Genomic DNA, 13,154 nt, shown 5'->3' with positions numbered 1-13,154 from the left:
TTCACTTACCCATTGCTGTGTAACAAACCAACCCAGGACTTAGTGGCTACAAATAATAATTGACTTTTTTCCTCATGACTGGCCTCGACTGGGCAGTTCAGCTCCATCTGGTGAAGTTTAGGTCACTTGTGTGGCTGCACTCAGCTGGGAGCCCCACTTATCCTCCAGGGCCTCTCTCCTTCTGGCCTCTAATCATTTAGTAGTCTAGTTTTGGCTTCCTTATAATATGGCAGCTGGACTTCAAGGGGGGAAGACCTGGAAGTGACCATTCCTCTTAAGACCTGGGTTTGGAAGGCTGAGAACCTCATTTCTGCTGCATTCTACTGGTCAAAGCAAGTCACCACCAGGCTGGCCTGATTCAAGGGGAAGGGAAATAGTTTCCACCGGTTGATGGGAAGAGCATCATTTGTGTCTAGGGATGAAAGGGAATAGTCAATGACCATATTTGGAAACTATCAACCACAACATATAACAGTCATTATGCTGGGAGCTCCTTGAGGGCAGGGATTCACTATTCCTAGCCGGGGCACTTCCAGGAGATGTCAGAGATTTTTGGTGACAGAGTGAGCTCCCTCAGGCTGTGTTTGGTCCCCATAGAGCCTGGGGAAGGGGTAGAGAGGTAGTCGAGCCAAACCTTAGGCTGTCAGCTGCCTCTATTGGAACATCTCTTTAATTTCCAAGAGAGCAGATCCAAATGTGTCTGGGAGTCTATTTCTGGGCACAGACTCTGCCCCCTGGGGCACGAGTGGGGCACATTTTATTCATCCACATAGTTGCACAGGGCCCAGGATCCAAACACAGACTTAATAATTAAGGCTCGTCTCTCCTCTTTCTTGTCATTGTACGTTTACAGCATGTGGAAGTCATTAGTGTTGTTTGTCAAATATTTCGGCTACGTACCTGCTGAACACATGGAAGGATTGTACTTCTTGGCCCTCTTGTGGTTGGGTGCAGACTGGTGATTAATTTTGGCCCATGGGTTGTGAGTGGAAGTGACTCATGCCATGTCTGGGCATTTAATTGCTGTGTGGAGCTCTCTCCAGAGTTCTTTCCTTCTGCCTCGGTGACTGGCAATGTTGGAATTGGTGTCCGCTCCCTTCAGTCGGGTAAGGAGCCATGAGCAGAGCCCCAGCTGACCCATGATGTGCAAGAGTAAGAAATCGTCTTTGTTGTGTGAAGCCACTACCATGAAGGGGTTGTTTGTCACGGTAGCATGACCTTGTAGCCTGACTGATACAGGGTCCTGGCTTGACCCAAGCTAGCTGAGCTCATCTTAGATCTACCTTATTTCAGGTAGATCTGGAGTGAGATGGGGGCAGGGCTCTTTGGAAAGAACTCACTGTCAGGGAAAGAGGAATAGTTGTTGGAGCGGAGATCCTAAACACAGGCCACCTAACATAAGAAACGAATTCTAATGAATTCTAAGGAATGTGTTAGAGTTATAAAGGCTTCATATTAAAATTGAATGGAATAAATATTCAGGAAAGTGGGAGCATTTTAAAGATTCCTACCCCTTTCTCCTCTCCATATATATATTCTCCCTCTCCCCCCACCCCATCCCATCACCTCATTCACTGCTAAGTCTTTGAATAGTTGTCTTCAAGGCAGAGTGATTTGAATGCCCAGACATTTGCATATGGGCTTTCCTTCTGTGGCTTTCTTTATTCTAGTTCAATGTCTCTCTAACTTTCGTGTGCCTAAAAATTCTTGTTCATCATTCTGTAAACAAACCCATAGATGCTGGACTTTATGAGTGGTTTAAGAGTTTTTCAAAGGGACTTTTGACTACGCAATTCTTATCTTATGCACAGACTTCAAAATCTAACCCCTATGTAAGATGAGATTCCGTTGTGCAAAACCAAAAGAACCTTGCAAATTTCATGAGATGCTGAGAGCACAAGATGTCAGCAACAGCTGCTCTCAGCCCATCATCCACCCATCACCCAAATCCTGTTGATTTTTACACCCATGGTCTAAGCCTCCATCGGCTTGTGCCTGGGAAGGGTTCCTCACTTGTATTTTTGCTTCTCCTTTTGCCGCTTCCGGTCCATTATCTACAGTGCAGCCAAAGTGATCTCTTCCAAACACCAAATTCCTCCTTCACTGGCCTCCTATAAGTCTTCCCCAAATCTTGAATGAGGTCTTAAGGTCCACAGGACCTGGCCCTTGCCTGCCTCTCCAGCCTCATTTCATGGCAACCTCCCCCTTGGCCTCTGTGATCCCTCCATGCTGGCCTTTCACTTCCACCAACACTTTCATCTCTCTCTCCCCCCATCACAGAACCTTGGCACCTGCTCTACCATCTGCTTGAAATGTTCTTCCTCCACCCTCTCTTTTTTGTCTGGTTCACTCCCGCTCGTGTTTCAGATGTCAGTTCAAGTGTTATGTCTTCAGAGAAGCATTTTTTAAATTGAAGTATAGTTAATTTACAATGTTGTGTTAGTGTCTGGTATACAGTAAAGTGATTCAGTTATACATATATATTTCTTTCATATTCTTTTCCATTAAGGTTTATTACAGGATACTGAATACAGTTCCCTGTGCTATACGGTAGGACCTTGTTATTTATCCATTCTATATATAATAGTTTGCATCTGCTAATCCCAAACTCTCAATCCAACGCTCCCCCATCCCCACCATCCCCCTGGCAACCATAAATCTGTTTTTTATGTCTGTGAGTCTGTTTCTTTTTCGTAAATAAGTTCATTTGTGTCATATATTAGATTCCACATATAAGTGATATCATATGGTATTTGTCTTTCACTTACTTTGCTTAACATGATAATCTCTAGATCCATCCATGTAGCTGCAAATAGCATCATTTCATTCTTTTTTTATGGCTGAGTAGTATTCCATTGTATATATGTATACCACATCTTCTTCTTTTTTGTTTTTAAACATCTTTATTGGAGTATAATTGCTTTACAATGGTGTGTTAGTTTCTGCTTTATAACAAAGTGAATCAGTTATACATATACATATGTTCCCATATCTCCTCCCTCTTGCATCTCCCTCCCTCCCACCCTCCCTATCCCACCCCTCTAGGTTGTCACAAAGCACCAAGCTGATCTCCCTGTGCTATGCGGCTGCTTCCCACTAGCTATCTATTTTACGTTTGGTAGTGTATATATGTCCATGCCACTCTCTCACTTTGTCATAGCTCACCCTTCCCCCTCCCCACATCCTCAAGTCCATTCTCTAGTAGGTCTGTGTCTTTATTCCCGTCTTGACCCTAGGTTCTTCATGACCTTTTTTTTTTTTTCCTTAGGTTCCATATATATGTGTTAGCATACGGTATTTGTTTTTCTCTTTCTGACTTCACTCTGTATGACAGACTCTAGGTCCATCCACCTCACTACAAATATCTCAATTTCGTTTCGTTTTATGGCTGAGTAATGTTCCATGGTATATATGTGCCACATCTTCTTTATCCATTCATCTGTTGATGGACACATAGTTTGCTTCCATGTCCTGGCTATTGTAAATAGAGCTGCAATGAACATTGTGGTACATGACTCTTTTTTTTTTCTGTACTCGGGCCTCTCACTGCTGTGGCCTCTTCCATTGCAGAGCACAGGCTCCGGACGCGCAGGCTCAGCGGCCATGGCGCACGGGCCCAGCCGCTCCGCGGCATGTGGGATCTTTCCGGACCGGGGCACGAACCCGCGTCCCCTGCATCGGCAGGCGGCCTCTCAACCACTGCGCCACCAGGGAAGCCCTACATGACTCTTTTTGAATTATGGTTTTCTCTGGGTATATGCCCAGTAGTGGGATTGCTGGATCATATGGTAGTTCTATTTTTAGTTTTTTAAGGAACCTCCACACTGTTCTCCATAGTGGCTGTATCAATTTACATTCCCACCAACAGTGCAAGAGGTTTCCCTTTTCTCCACACCCTCTCCAACATTTATTGTTTGTAGATATTTTGATGATGGCCATTCTGACAGGTGTGAGATGATACCTCATTATAGTTTCGATTTGCATTTCTCAGAGAAGCAGTTAAATCAATTCATTCTTTATTTGCTCTCATACAGTGGTTTGCTTTCCTTCAGAATATTTATGTCAGTTTATCATTATACACTAATTTATTTGATTATGTGATACCAAATTGCTTCTTCCACTAGAATGTAAGCTCTAGGAGAGCAGGGGCTCTGACTTCCTTGTTACGCTTTTATCCCAGACCATGCAATAGATATTTGGTGCGTGAATGATTGAATGGTGCTGATAGTGGTGCAGTGATAGCCGCAGTGGCAGTGACATTGATGCCAGTGATGGCACATCCATTTCTTGCTCTTTTGGGCTATGGTTTGCTGTCATTCTTGTGTGGCCTGAGAAATAGGAGTTAACCTCCAGGTGCCAAAACCAAGACCCAGCAAGTTGACAAGACTAAGGGTCAATGGGTGGCCGAGTCAAGACCAGAATCAATCTTCGAGATTCCAGGTATTGAATACTTTCTCAGACAGGCTACTACTTCTTGGCCTTGACTCTGACAAAACAGAAGATGTCTTCTGAAGTCTCCAGGGTGGATAATTTGTGGGATACAGATAGCACAGTCGCATCTTTTACAAACGGTCCTCTTATCTCTCCTCCTCTTTCTTCCTTTTCCGTTTTCTCTCTCTCTTTTTTTTTTTTTTTTTTTGCGGTACGCAGGCCTCTCACTGTTGCGGCCTCTCCCATTGTGGAGCACAGGCTCTGGACGCGCAGGCTCAGCGGCCATGGCTCACGGGCCCAACTGCTCTGCGGCATGTGGGAACTTCCCGGACCGGGGCATGAACCCGTGTCCCCTGCATCGGCAGGCGGACTCTCAACCACTGCGCCACCAGGGAAGCCCTCCATTTTCTCTTCTTACTTCTCTTCCTTTTCCTTTGATTCAAAAATCTTATTATTATTATTATTTTTGGGAAAGGATGAGCATGGGTAAGAGTTTTTGAAATGTTGGTGAGAGAATAAAAGAAACTGGGCTGAGCACAGCCTCGCCCAAACTGCGGGGCTGTTGAGGACCCAGGTGTGGTATGAAGGCTGGAAGTTCAAACTTTGGGAAATATATTAATGTTGGATAATTGTTTAATGGTCTTTTGGGGGCTTTAGGGCCTGATCATATCTTTGTGGGTGGGGGCTGAGATTTCTCTGGGAAGGGACTGGCATTCCCAATTTCAATCATCCTGGGAGAAGGTTAATCCTGAAGAATGAGGGGTTATGAGATAGAATTTAGATGTAAGGGAAATTTTTCCTCCTACTTCTTGAAGTCAGTCAAGAAGTGACTTCTTGACTTCAGTCAAAACTGACTTCTTGGGTCAGTTTGTCCTGGGTTCTAAGGCATGGAGGTAACTAGAGCATTATATTAGTTAAGGTAAAGCCAACTGCTGTAAGAGGAAACCCTTAGCATCTCAATATTTTAACAGAATCAAAATTATTTCTTGATTCCAAAATAGATGTTCCCAATCACTGGTGACTTTCTTCCAAGTGGCAATTAGGGACTCCCTTAATTCTGTTTTGTGACTCCAGTATCCTTAACATGTGACTCCCATGGTTATCATAGAAATATTAATAGAAAAACTAACTGGGGTCCGATTTCAGCATAGCTTGAGCGGGGGAATTCAGATCCTGCTCCTGATGGAAACAGCTTTTTTACCCGAAGAGCAGCATGAACTGTCAGTATGTACCCGTAGGACCCAGGGTTATACACACAGAGGTGGATCCTGAGGTTTTGGGCTGGGGTGGCGGTGGGTGGGAATAATAAGTCTAGACTGGGGAATGTTTACTGGTAAAGGAACACTTTCCTGGGAGTTAGGATTTAATGTCTGGCAATGACACTTCGAACCAGTGCTAACATACTTCAGGGATATCTCCATGAAGCTTGGACATAATGGTGGCCTGCAGTAAACTAGGTGGAGATGGTGGAATTGCCTTGGAAGCATATTGAGGAAATGGTCAGAGGATTTAGAGATGTGGCCCAAGACTGTGAGGCCAGCTGACTATGTCCTCTGGTCCAGAGGATATTCCCTTCACTAAAGTAAGAAGGAATGAGCTAGTCAGGGGTATAGAGCATCACTGAGGATCTCAAGGGTGGTCATCTTCTGGAGGTGAAGGTTAATGGTAAGACGTACTGCCATGGAACTGGGTTCCCTGATGACAATGGGGTTGATAGTATTATGGAACAGCAAGGACCACATGCCAGCAGATAACTGATAGAGGAAAGGTGGACTTGTTTACCACAAGTAGCAAAGTTGCTAGAGGCCTTGACCCAAAAGGATCTGTGCTGTTAGCTAATAGACCATGTTCCTAGGGGCTAGATAGATGGGCAGCCAACAAGGGTATTGCTTGACTTATGTAACCAAAAAAAAAAAAAAAAAAGATCAAGAGCAGGTGAACAAAAGACTTATGACAGCTTTTGCAGTAGACATTAATGAATCTTTTCCCATTTTTCAGATCTGAGCCTCTTGTTCAGAATCCACTGATTGAAGGGGGCGCCAGTGGCCATTGAGGAAAGACCCTGCAATATCGCTTTGAGTATATACAATAAATATTTTCCCACTCTTCCTCTAAAGAGACCTTCGGCTACTTTTCAGAGTAACATTGGGAGAAAGGAAGAACATAAGGTCTTTTGAAGATCATTCGATTTAGGGTCTGACCTGAGAACCTAAATGCCACAATGACCCCTGTATTAGAGTTAGGGCATAGCTTACCTCTGGCTCTTTGTTCATTTTCCTGGTTTCTGAATGTAAAATTTGTATAAAATAAGTATACAATATAGTGTATAAGTTCTGAACGTTATGGTCAGAAGCCCAAGTGGAGGCCTTTAAAAGTGCTCTCCAACTCCGCGGCCGAGATGCTAACTTTGAAGCAATTCCAAATCTTAGGTGGCATTGTTGAAATTAGTGCTGCCATCAAAGACGTAAGGGATTCAGGGTTGATTTTCCCCATCAGATTCTTGTTCAATTCATCGGTATGGCCCCTGAAAAATCCAGACTGGTCACGATGGTGACAGTGAGAGCCCCAGTTGTAGCTGCTGCGCTGGAAATGGTATCTTTACTAGAACAGATCAACATAGCCTTTAGCATTTAATATGCAGCATTGGATCTTTGTAATTCACATCAGGAAAAAGGATTAGAAGCAGTTTGTATTCACATGGGAAGGACAACAAAATATATTCAGTCTTACTCCAAGCCTATGTTAATTTTCTCACTTTCTGTCACGATATCATCGAAAAGGACCTCCATTTTCTTGACATTTCAAAAACGTCAGGCTGATCTACTGTATTGGTGGCATCATTTTCATCAAACCCAATGAATGGGAGGTAGCAAGTACTCTGGATGCCCTAAAAGGAGAAAAGCATGTCAGGAGGGGGAGAAAAGCCCTGCAAAGATTCAGGGCTGGATACACTGGTAAAGCTTTTAGAGGTGTTGCTCCTTGAATATCCTTACACTGAGAAAGAGGACAGTGCTTGGTGGGCCTCTCTGGAGTTTTGAGGCAATGTCTACCACGGTTGGAAGTAGTGTTCTAACCCATTTATTGAGGGGCTTAGGAGGTTGCCAGTTTTGAATGGGTCCTAGATCAAAAGAGGGTTCAGCAGCAAGTCTGGGCTGCAGTGTCATCTGTCCCACTGCTTGGGCCTTGTGACTTGATAATTATGATATTGTCAGAGGCATTCATGTTAGAGTCTGGCAAGAGCTATTAGGAGAATTACGGAGCAAGGCCAGGTCTTCTGTAGCAGAAACGACTTGAAGCTTGAAAACCAGCTCCTGGAATGTTACTGGGCCCTAGCAGAGATCGACTACCTGACCATGGGCCACTAGGGGACTATATGGCCAGAGCTGCCCATCGTGAGCTAGATATTATAAGATCTGTGTCACAAGGTTGGATAGATTCATCAGCAGTCCATTGTATAGGGGAAATGGTACATATGAGTCAGATTTGCACAGGTCAAGGGGGCACCAGTAAGTACACTCACAGGTGCATTATCCTCCCATGTCATCTGTCTTTCTTGAGCCAACACCTTCCCCTTGGCTTTGATCTACCACCTTGTGAAGAGAACTCATGACCAGCTGATGACGGAGAAGGAAAAATCCTGGGTTGGTTCACAGATGGGTCAGCTCAATATGTTGGTGGCCCTAAAGGACAGGGTTGAGAGAATGTCTCTCACTAGGTAGAGCTTCAAGCAGTACCGTTTGGTTGTCAGCTTTTTATGGAGGTCTGAGGTGAGGGTATACATATTCTATTGGGCAGTGGTGAATTGCTTGAGGGCCTAGAAGCAGCCAGATTGAATGATCAGAGATAAGAAGGCTGGGGATAAGGGGTGTGGATGGCCCTACGGGAATGGACACAGAATTTTGTATCCAGTGTATAAAAGGCATCAAACAAGAGGACAAGAGGACTCCTAAAGGGAACGGTACTTCCTTATAGTGTTGTTTGCAGGATGAGTTCTTGGCTCTGGTCACTGGTCAGTGGTGTAGAGGCAGCTGCTCTGGCAGGCAGGTGAATGGGTGTAAACCCAGAGGGTAGCAGAGAGATGCGTCTCCTTAGACTGCCACTCTCGGGACCCCATGCTCACTCTACTTAGAGCACACTGGTGTACTTATAGCCGGCTTCTCACTGGTGTTTCTCTCCTGTGTGCTATTTTCCGAATACCACCTTTTGGCCCTAAGGCTCTGTAACTGAAAGAAAATGTAATTTACTATTTGAAAAAAATCCCTAAATGTTGGATGTTTCTGACATCCAGCCTCCGTCCTCAGTCATGCCACCTGTGCACAAAAGGCCCATGTAAGGAGTAGCATGGTGGTGGGGATGGAGGCTATGCATAGGTCTAACAACGTGGGCTACCTCTCACTAAGGCTGATCTAGCTAATGTAGCTGCTAAATGTATGACCTGTCAGCAGAAGAAACCAACAGCCTCAGAACGCTCAGTGTGATACTGATCCTTGTAGCAAATGACCAGCTACTTGATGACAAGTTCCCCTGCAAGAGGCAGCAATTTGTACTTACTGAGAATGACAAATGCTCTGGATATGGATTTGCCTTCCCTGCCTGCGGTTCCTATTCCAGTACTACTGTCCAAAGGCTTACAGAGTACTTGATTTACTGACCTGGGCTTCCACATAACATCATCTCAGACCAAGGGACCCACTTTATAGCAAAGGAGGTATGACAGTGGACACCTGACGTTGAGATTCATTGGTCCTATTGTATATTGTATCACCTGGAAGATGCTGTCTGATAGAATACTGTAATAGCCCCTTAAAAACTGAGCAAAGTGGTGGCTTGAAAAATAGTACCCTGCAAGGTTAAGATTCTGTTTTTCTAGGATGCAGTATATATATTACACTAATGGCCGTTAAGTCATGTTGTGTTGCAATAGCTAGAATATATGGACTTGAGAACCAAGGGGTGAAAGTGGGATTGGGCTCTCTCACCATCCCTTCCAGGGGCCACCTTGAGGAAACTTATGCTTCCTGTCCTAGAATCTTAAGGCTCTGTGAGACTAGAGGTCCCCTAGTCCAAAAGGGGAAAGAGTAAGGATTCCATTGAACCTAAAACAAAGACTTCCAGCTAGTCATTTTGGATTCTTCATGCTAGTTGACCAGCATACAAAGAAAGGAGCTAGGGTTGCTGTTACATAATGGGGGCAATGGGGAATAAGTCTAGAACTTTTCTACTTCCTGTGAACCTACCCCATTCTCTACTTTTCTTATGCTCCTTGGGACTACTTCCTGCACTCAGGTCCATGTCTCAGGGTGTGTTTTGTGGGGAACAGAATAAGACAGTAGGATTTTAAATTTTGTCCTAAGTGCAATGAAACCCCTTAAAGCATTTTATGCAAAGGTAGTGCATGATCAGATTTGCATTTTAGAGAGTTGACTCTCGTGGCTGTGAGGAGAATGGATTGGAAGGGAAAGAGGGGACAAGGTAGTCTGGTTTGGAGGCAATTCCAATAGTCCAGACAAGAGATGGTGGTGGTCTGGACTCATATGATGGTGGTGGTAGAGATGGAGAGAGGAGTAAATGGATATGTAAGGAACAGAATCAATAAGACAAGAGTTCCGTTGATTGGTTTCAAATCAATTTGTTCAGTGCTTACCCTTAGTGCATGCACACATGTTTGTGCACTCATTGTTCTCTCTAAGGCCAGTCAGTGGCTCTAAGACACGCCCAGCTTGTATTCCTTGTTAGTAGCTATCTTCTGGGAGGAAAAGGCTGTAAATGCGAATCAAAGACCTTGATCATTGAATATTGAAGCAACGTGATGCTCAAGAGCACTGCGGCGGGACCTTCCTAGTTTAGCCTGACAGAGAGAGACTGTTCTCTTCAGCAGAGCAAAGCCTCTGGGCTCCAGCTCTCTTTGAGCCACTCTTAAGGGCACCCCTGCAAGGCTCTTGAGTCCCAAGGCTCTGGTGTGTAGCTGATAAGCGCTGCAAAGAGCAGGAGTCAGGACTGATTTACGGAACATGGTGGCAGCCCTTACGGTTCCAGAAAATACTTGGTAGAGGAGATACAAGGAAGTAGAGCGGAAGATAACTCTTTTTTTTTTTTTTTTTGCGGTACGCGGGCCTCTCACTGTTGTGGACTCTCCCGTTGCAGAACACAGGCTCCGGACGCACAGGCCCAGTGGCCACGGCTCATGGGCCCAGCCGCTCTGTGGCATGCGGGATCCTCCCGGACCGGGGCACGAACCCACATCCCCTGCACCGGCAGGCGGACTCTCAACCACTGCACCTCCAGGGAAGCCCGGAAGATAACTCTTTGAAAGACTGGATTTCTTGCCATCAAGAAATGGGGGGCTTCAAGTGGTCAAAGTAATGTGACTGTATATGGACTCAGGGGCAGTCAGGGTATGCTGGGCCAGGTGAGAGGTGGAGCAGAGTCTGATGATTCCTAGGTTTCTGGCCTGGGTAACTGGTTGGTGAGGTATTGAATTCAGTTTTAGATATGCTGAGGAACACCAAAATAGTAATGTTGAGCAGTCTGTTGAATATATTTGTATTTCTAGTGTCTAAAATAATGCCTGACATGTTAGGAACTCAATAAATATTTGTTCAAACAAACACATTAGTTAAGTTTTTCTCCCCAAATTCCCCCAGCAACACCCAACCTCAGTGATAGGCCAGTTGTTGTTACTTTCAGTTTGGGATAATTTAGTCTAAGTGAGGGACTAGTTAGCTAAAGTCCAAGACCTCTTACTGATGGAGCATGGCTTTGGACAGTCTCCACTAAGCACTTGACTCACTGAAGCTTTATTTGGATAGTCAAGGCCGTGAAGACCTAGGAATGGGAAATGAAGACCCACATGCATCCTAAGACCCAGCTTTTCTGAATGAGACGGTGACTGTGGGATGAAGGTGGGGTAAAGAAGGCAACTTTCTCCTTCTGGATCAGGATCTACTGTATCCTGATTATAGAAGTTATAAGTTAGGCTTTGGAGTTGGATAACTTGAGTTCAAGTCTTCATCCCACCATTTCCTAGCTTTGTGACCTTGGGCAAGTTATTTAACCTCCAAACCTTATTTTCCATACTTGTAACATGGAGATATTCATGTCATCTTCCTTATAGTGTTGTGAAAATTAAATGTGATAAAAAGTATATCAGTTCAATGTGTGGCATACAAAAAGCATCCAATAAATGCTATTAATAATAATTCAACAATCAATAATACTACTAATCATTTTTATCTGTATTGCAATAGCATACATTCCTTATATTCTTACTTATGAGTAAGGTGTCGTTATTACTCCCATTTTATACTTGGGAAAGAGGACATTGGAGAGGTGAAATGACTTTGCTCAGCCAAGAGTACGGTGAGGCTAAGTCAACTCATCAAGTCTTCTGACCCCAGAATCCGTGTCTCCTGTGACTCATTTCATGGAAGTCTTAGGCATAGTTGTGTGAGTCCATCCAGCCCATTCCAGCAGCAATGCCAAAAGGTGAGACTCAATTTCTAGGAGGCAGGACGTACTGGACAATTCAGCCAGGGATGCATATATGTGTGCGCATGTGTGTGTGTGTTGGAGGGTGAGGGTAAAATGGTGAGACATCTCCCCCAAATCTCCAAGTCCCTAGGAATCCCCAATTCATAGATGGCATATTTCTATTCTGTTCTTTCAATACCCTTCTGAGACCTCCTACCTTCATCTGTCTTTTGAAAAGCTCTGTTCAACGAAGCTGAGTTCAAATGAAAGAAAAAAATCCTTTCTGTGTGGGTCTCTGTATCCCACTGTCCAACCTGAGTCAACTGAACAACTCAGGATCTGGGGGAAATCTGAGATCAGCATAGCTAGATTTTAGTTTGGATTCTGGTACTCTAGGACTCTGAATAATTCCTTTTCTCTCTCTGGGCCTCCATTTCTCTGTCAGCACCAGATGGGGACACTCCGTCATTCAATGTTGCACCCACATCTCCTACTTCTGGGGGAAGGAGGGAAGGATGGGGCGGTGGCATCAATCTCCTTCCTGGGATGGCTCCTCTGAGCTCTATATTTCTTCCCTGTAGTGACCAGGGAATTTTCCCCTATTGATTGCTTTCTGTAATCGAGCTTAACAAATAGAACTTCCCTCAAATGATTCTTCCAACTAAACTGATAGAAAGCTAACCTTGTTATATTTATTGACAGAACATTGAAATAAATATTATAGGTCTAGAGGGAATGTTTCAGCCCATTGATTTTTTTAAGGAAATAATAAATGGAGCCTATTCCCTTTGGCATATTATGCTGGGAATAATCTGAAAAAATGCTTAGCTTGTTCAACACAGAGCTTAGAAACCCTCCTTTCACTCCCTATGGAGCCAGGGCCCTTTGCATAAATCTGCTCTGGCCCAGACAATCAATTTTTAATTTTAATTATTTTCAAAACTCGTTTATTATTTGCTTGTTCTGAGTTGGAAGCTTTACTTTCTTGGTGAGTTTATAGCCACGAGTGGTCAGACCTCTGGTCTGGGTCTGGAGGCATGACATTTCTTAGTTCTACACACCAGAGAGGAAAACTCACCATCCCTTTTCCCAGGGTTCCTTGTTTGAGAATAGGGGTCTGCAAATGGGGCCCGCTACTTATTTTTGTAAATAAAGTTTTATCGGAAAACATTCACTCTCATTGGTTTGCATGTTGTCTGGGGCTGTTTTCCATCACAATGGTAGAGTTCAGTAGTTGTAACAGAGACCAGATC

Source organism: Grampus griseus, assembly GCF_964374135.1.
Source record: "Grampus griseus genome assembly, chromosome: 1".
NCBI lineage: Eukaryota > Metazoa > Chordata > Mammalia > Artiodactyla > Delphinidae > Grampus > Grampus griseus.
This window is presented reverse-complemented; position numbering follows the sequence as displayed.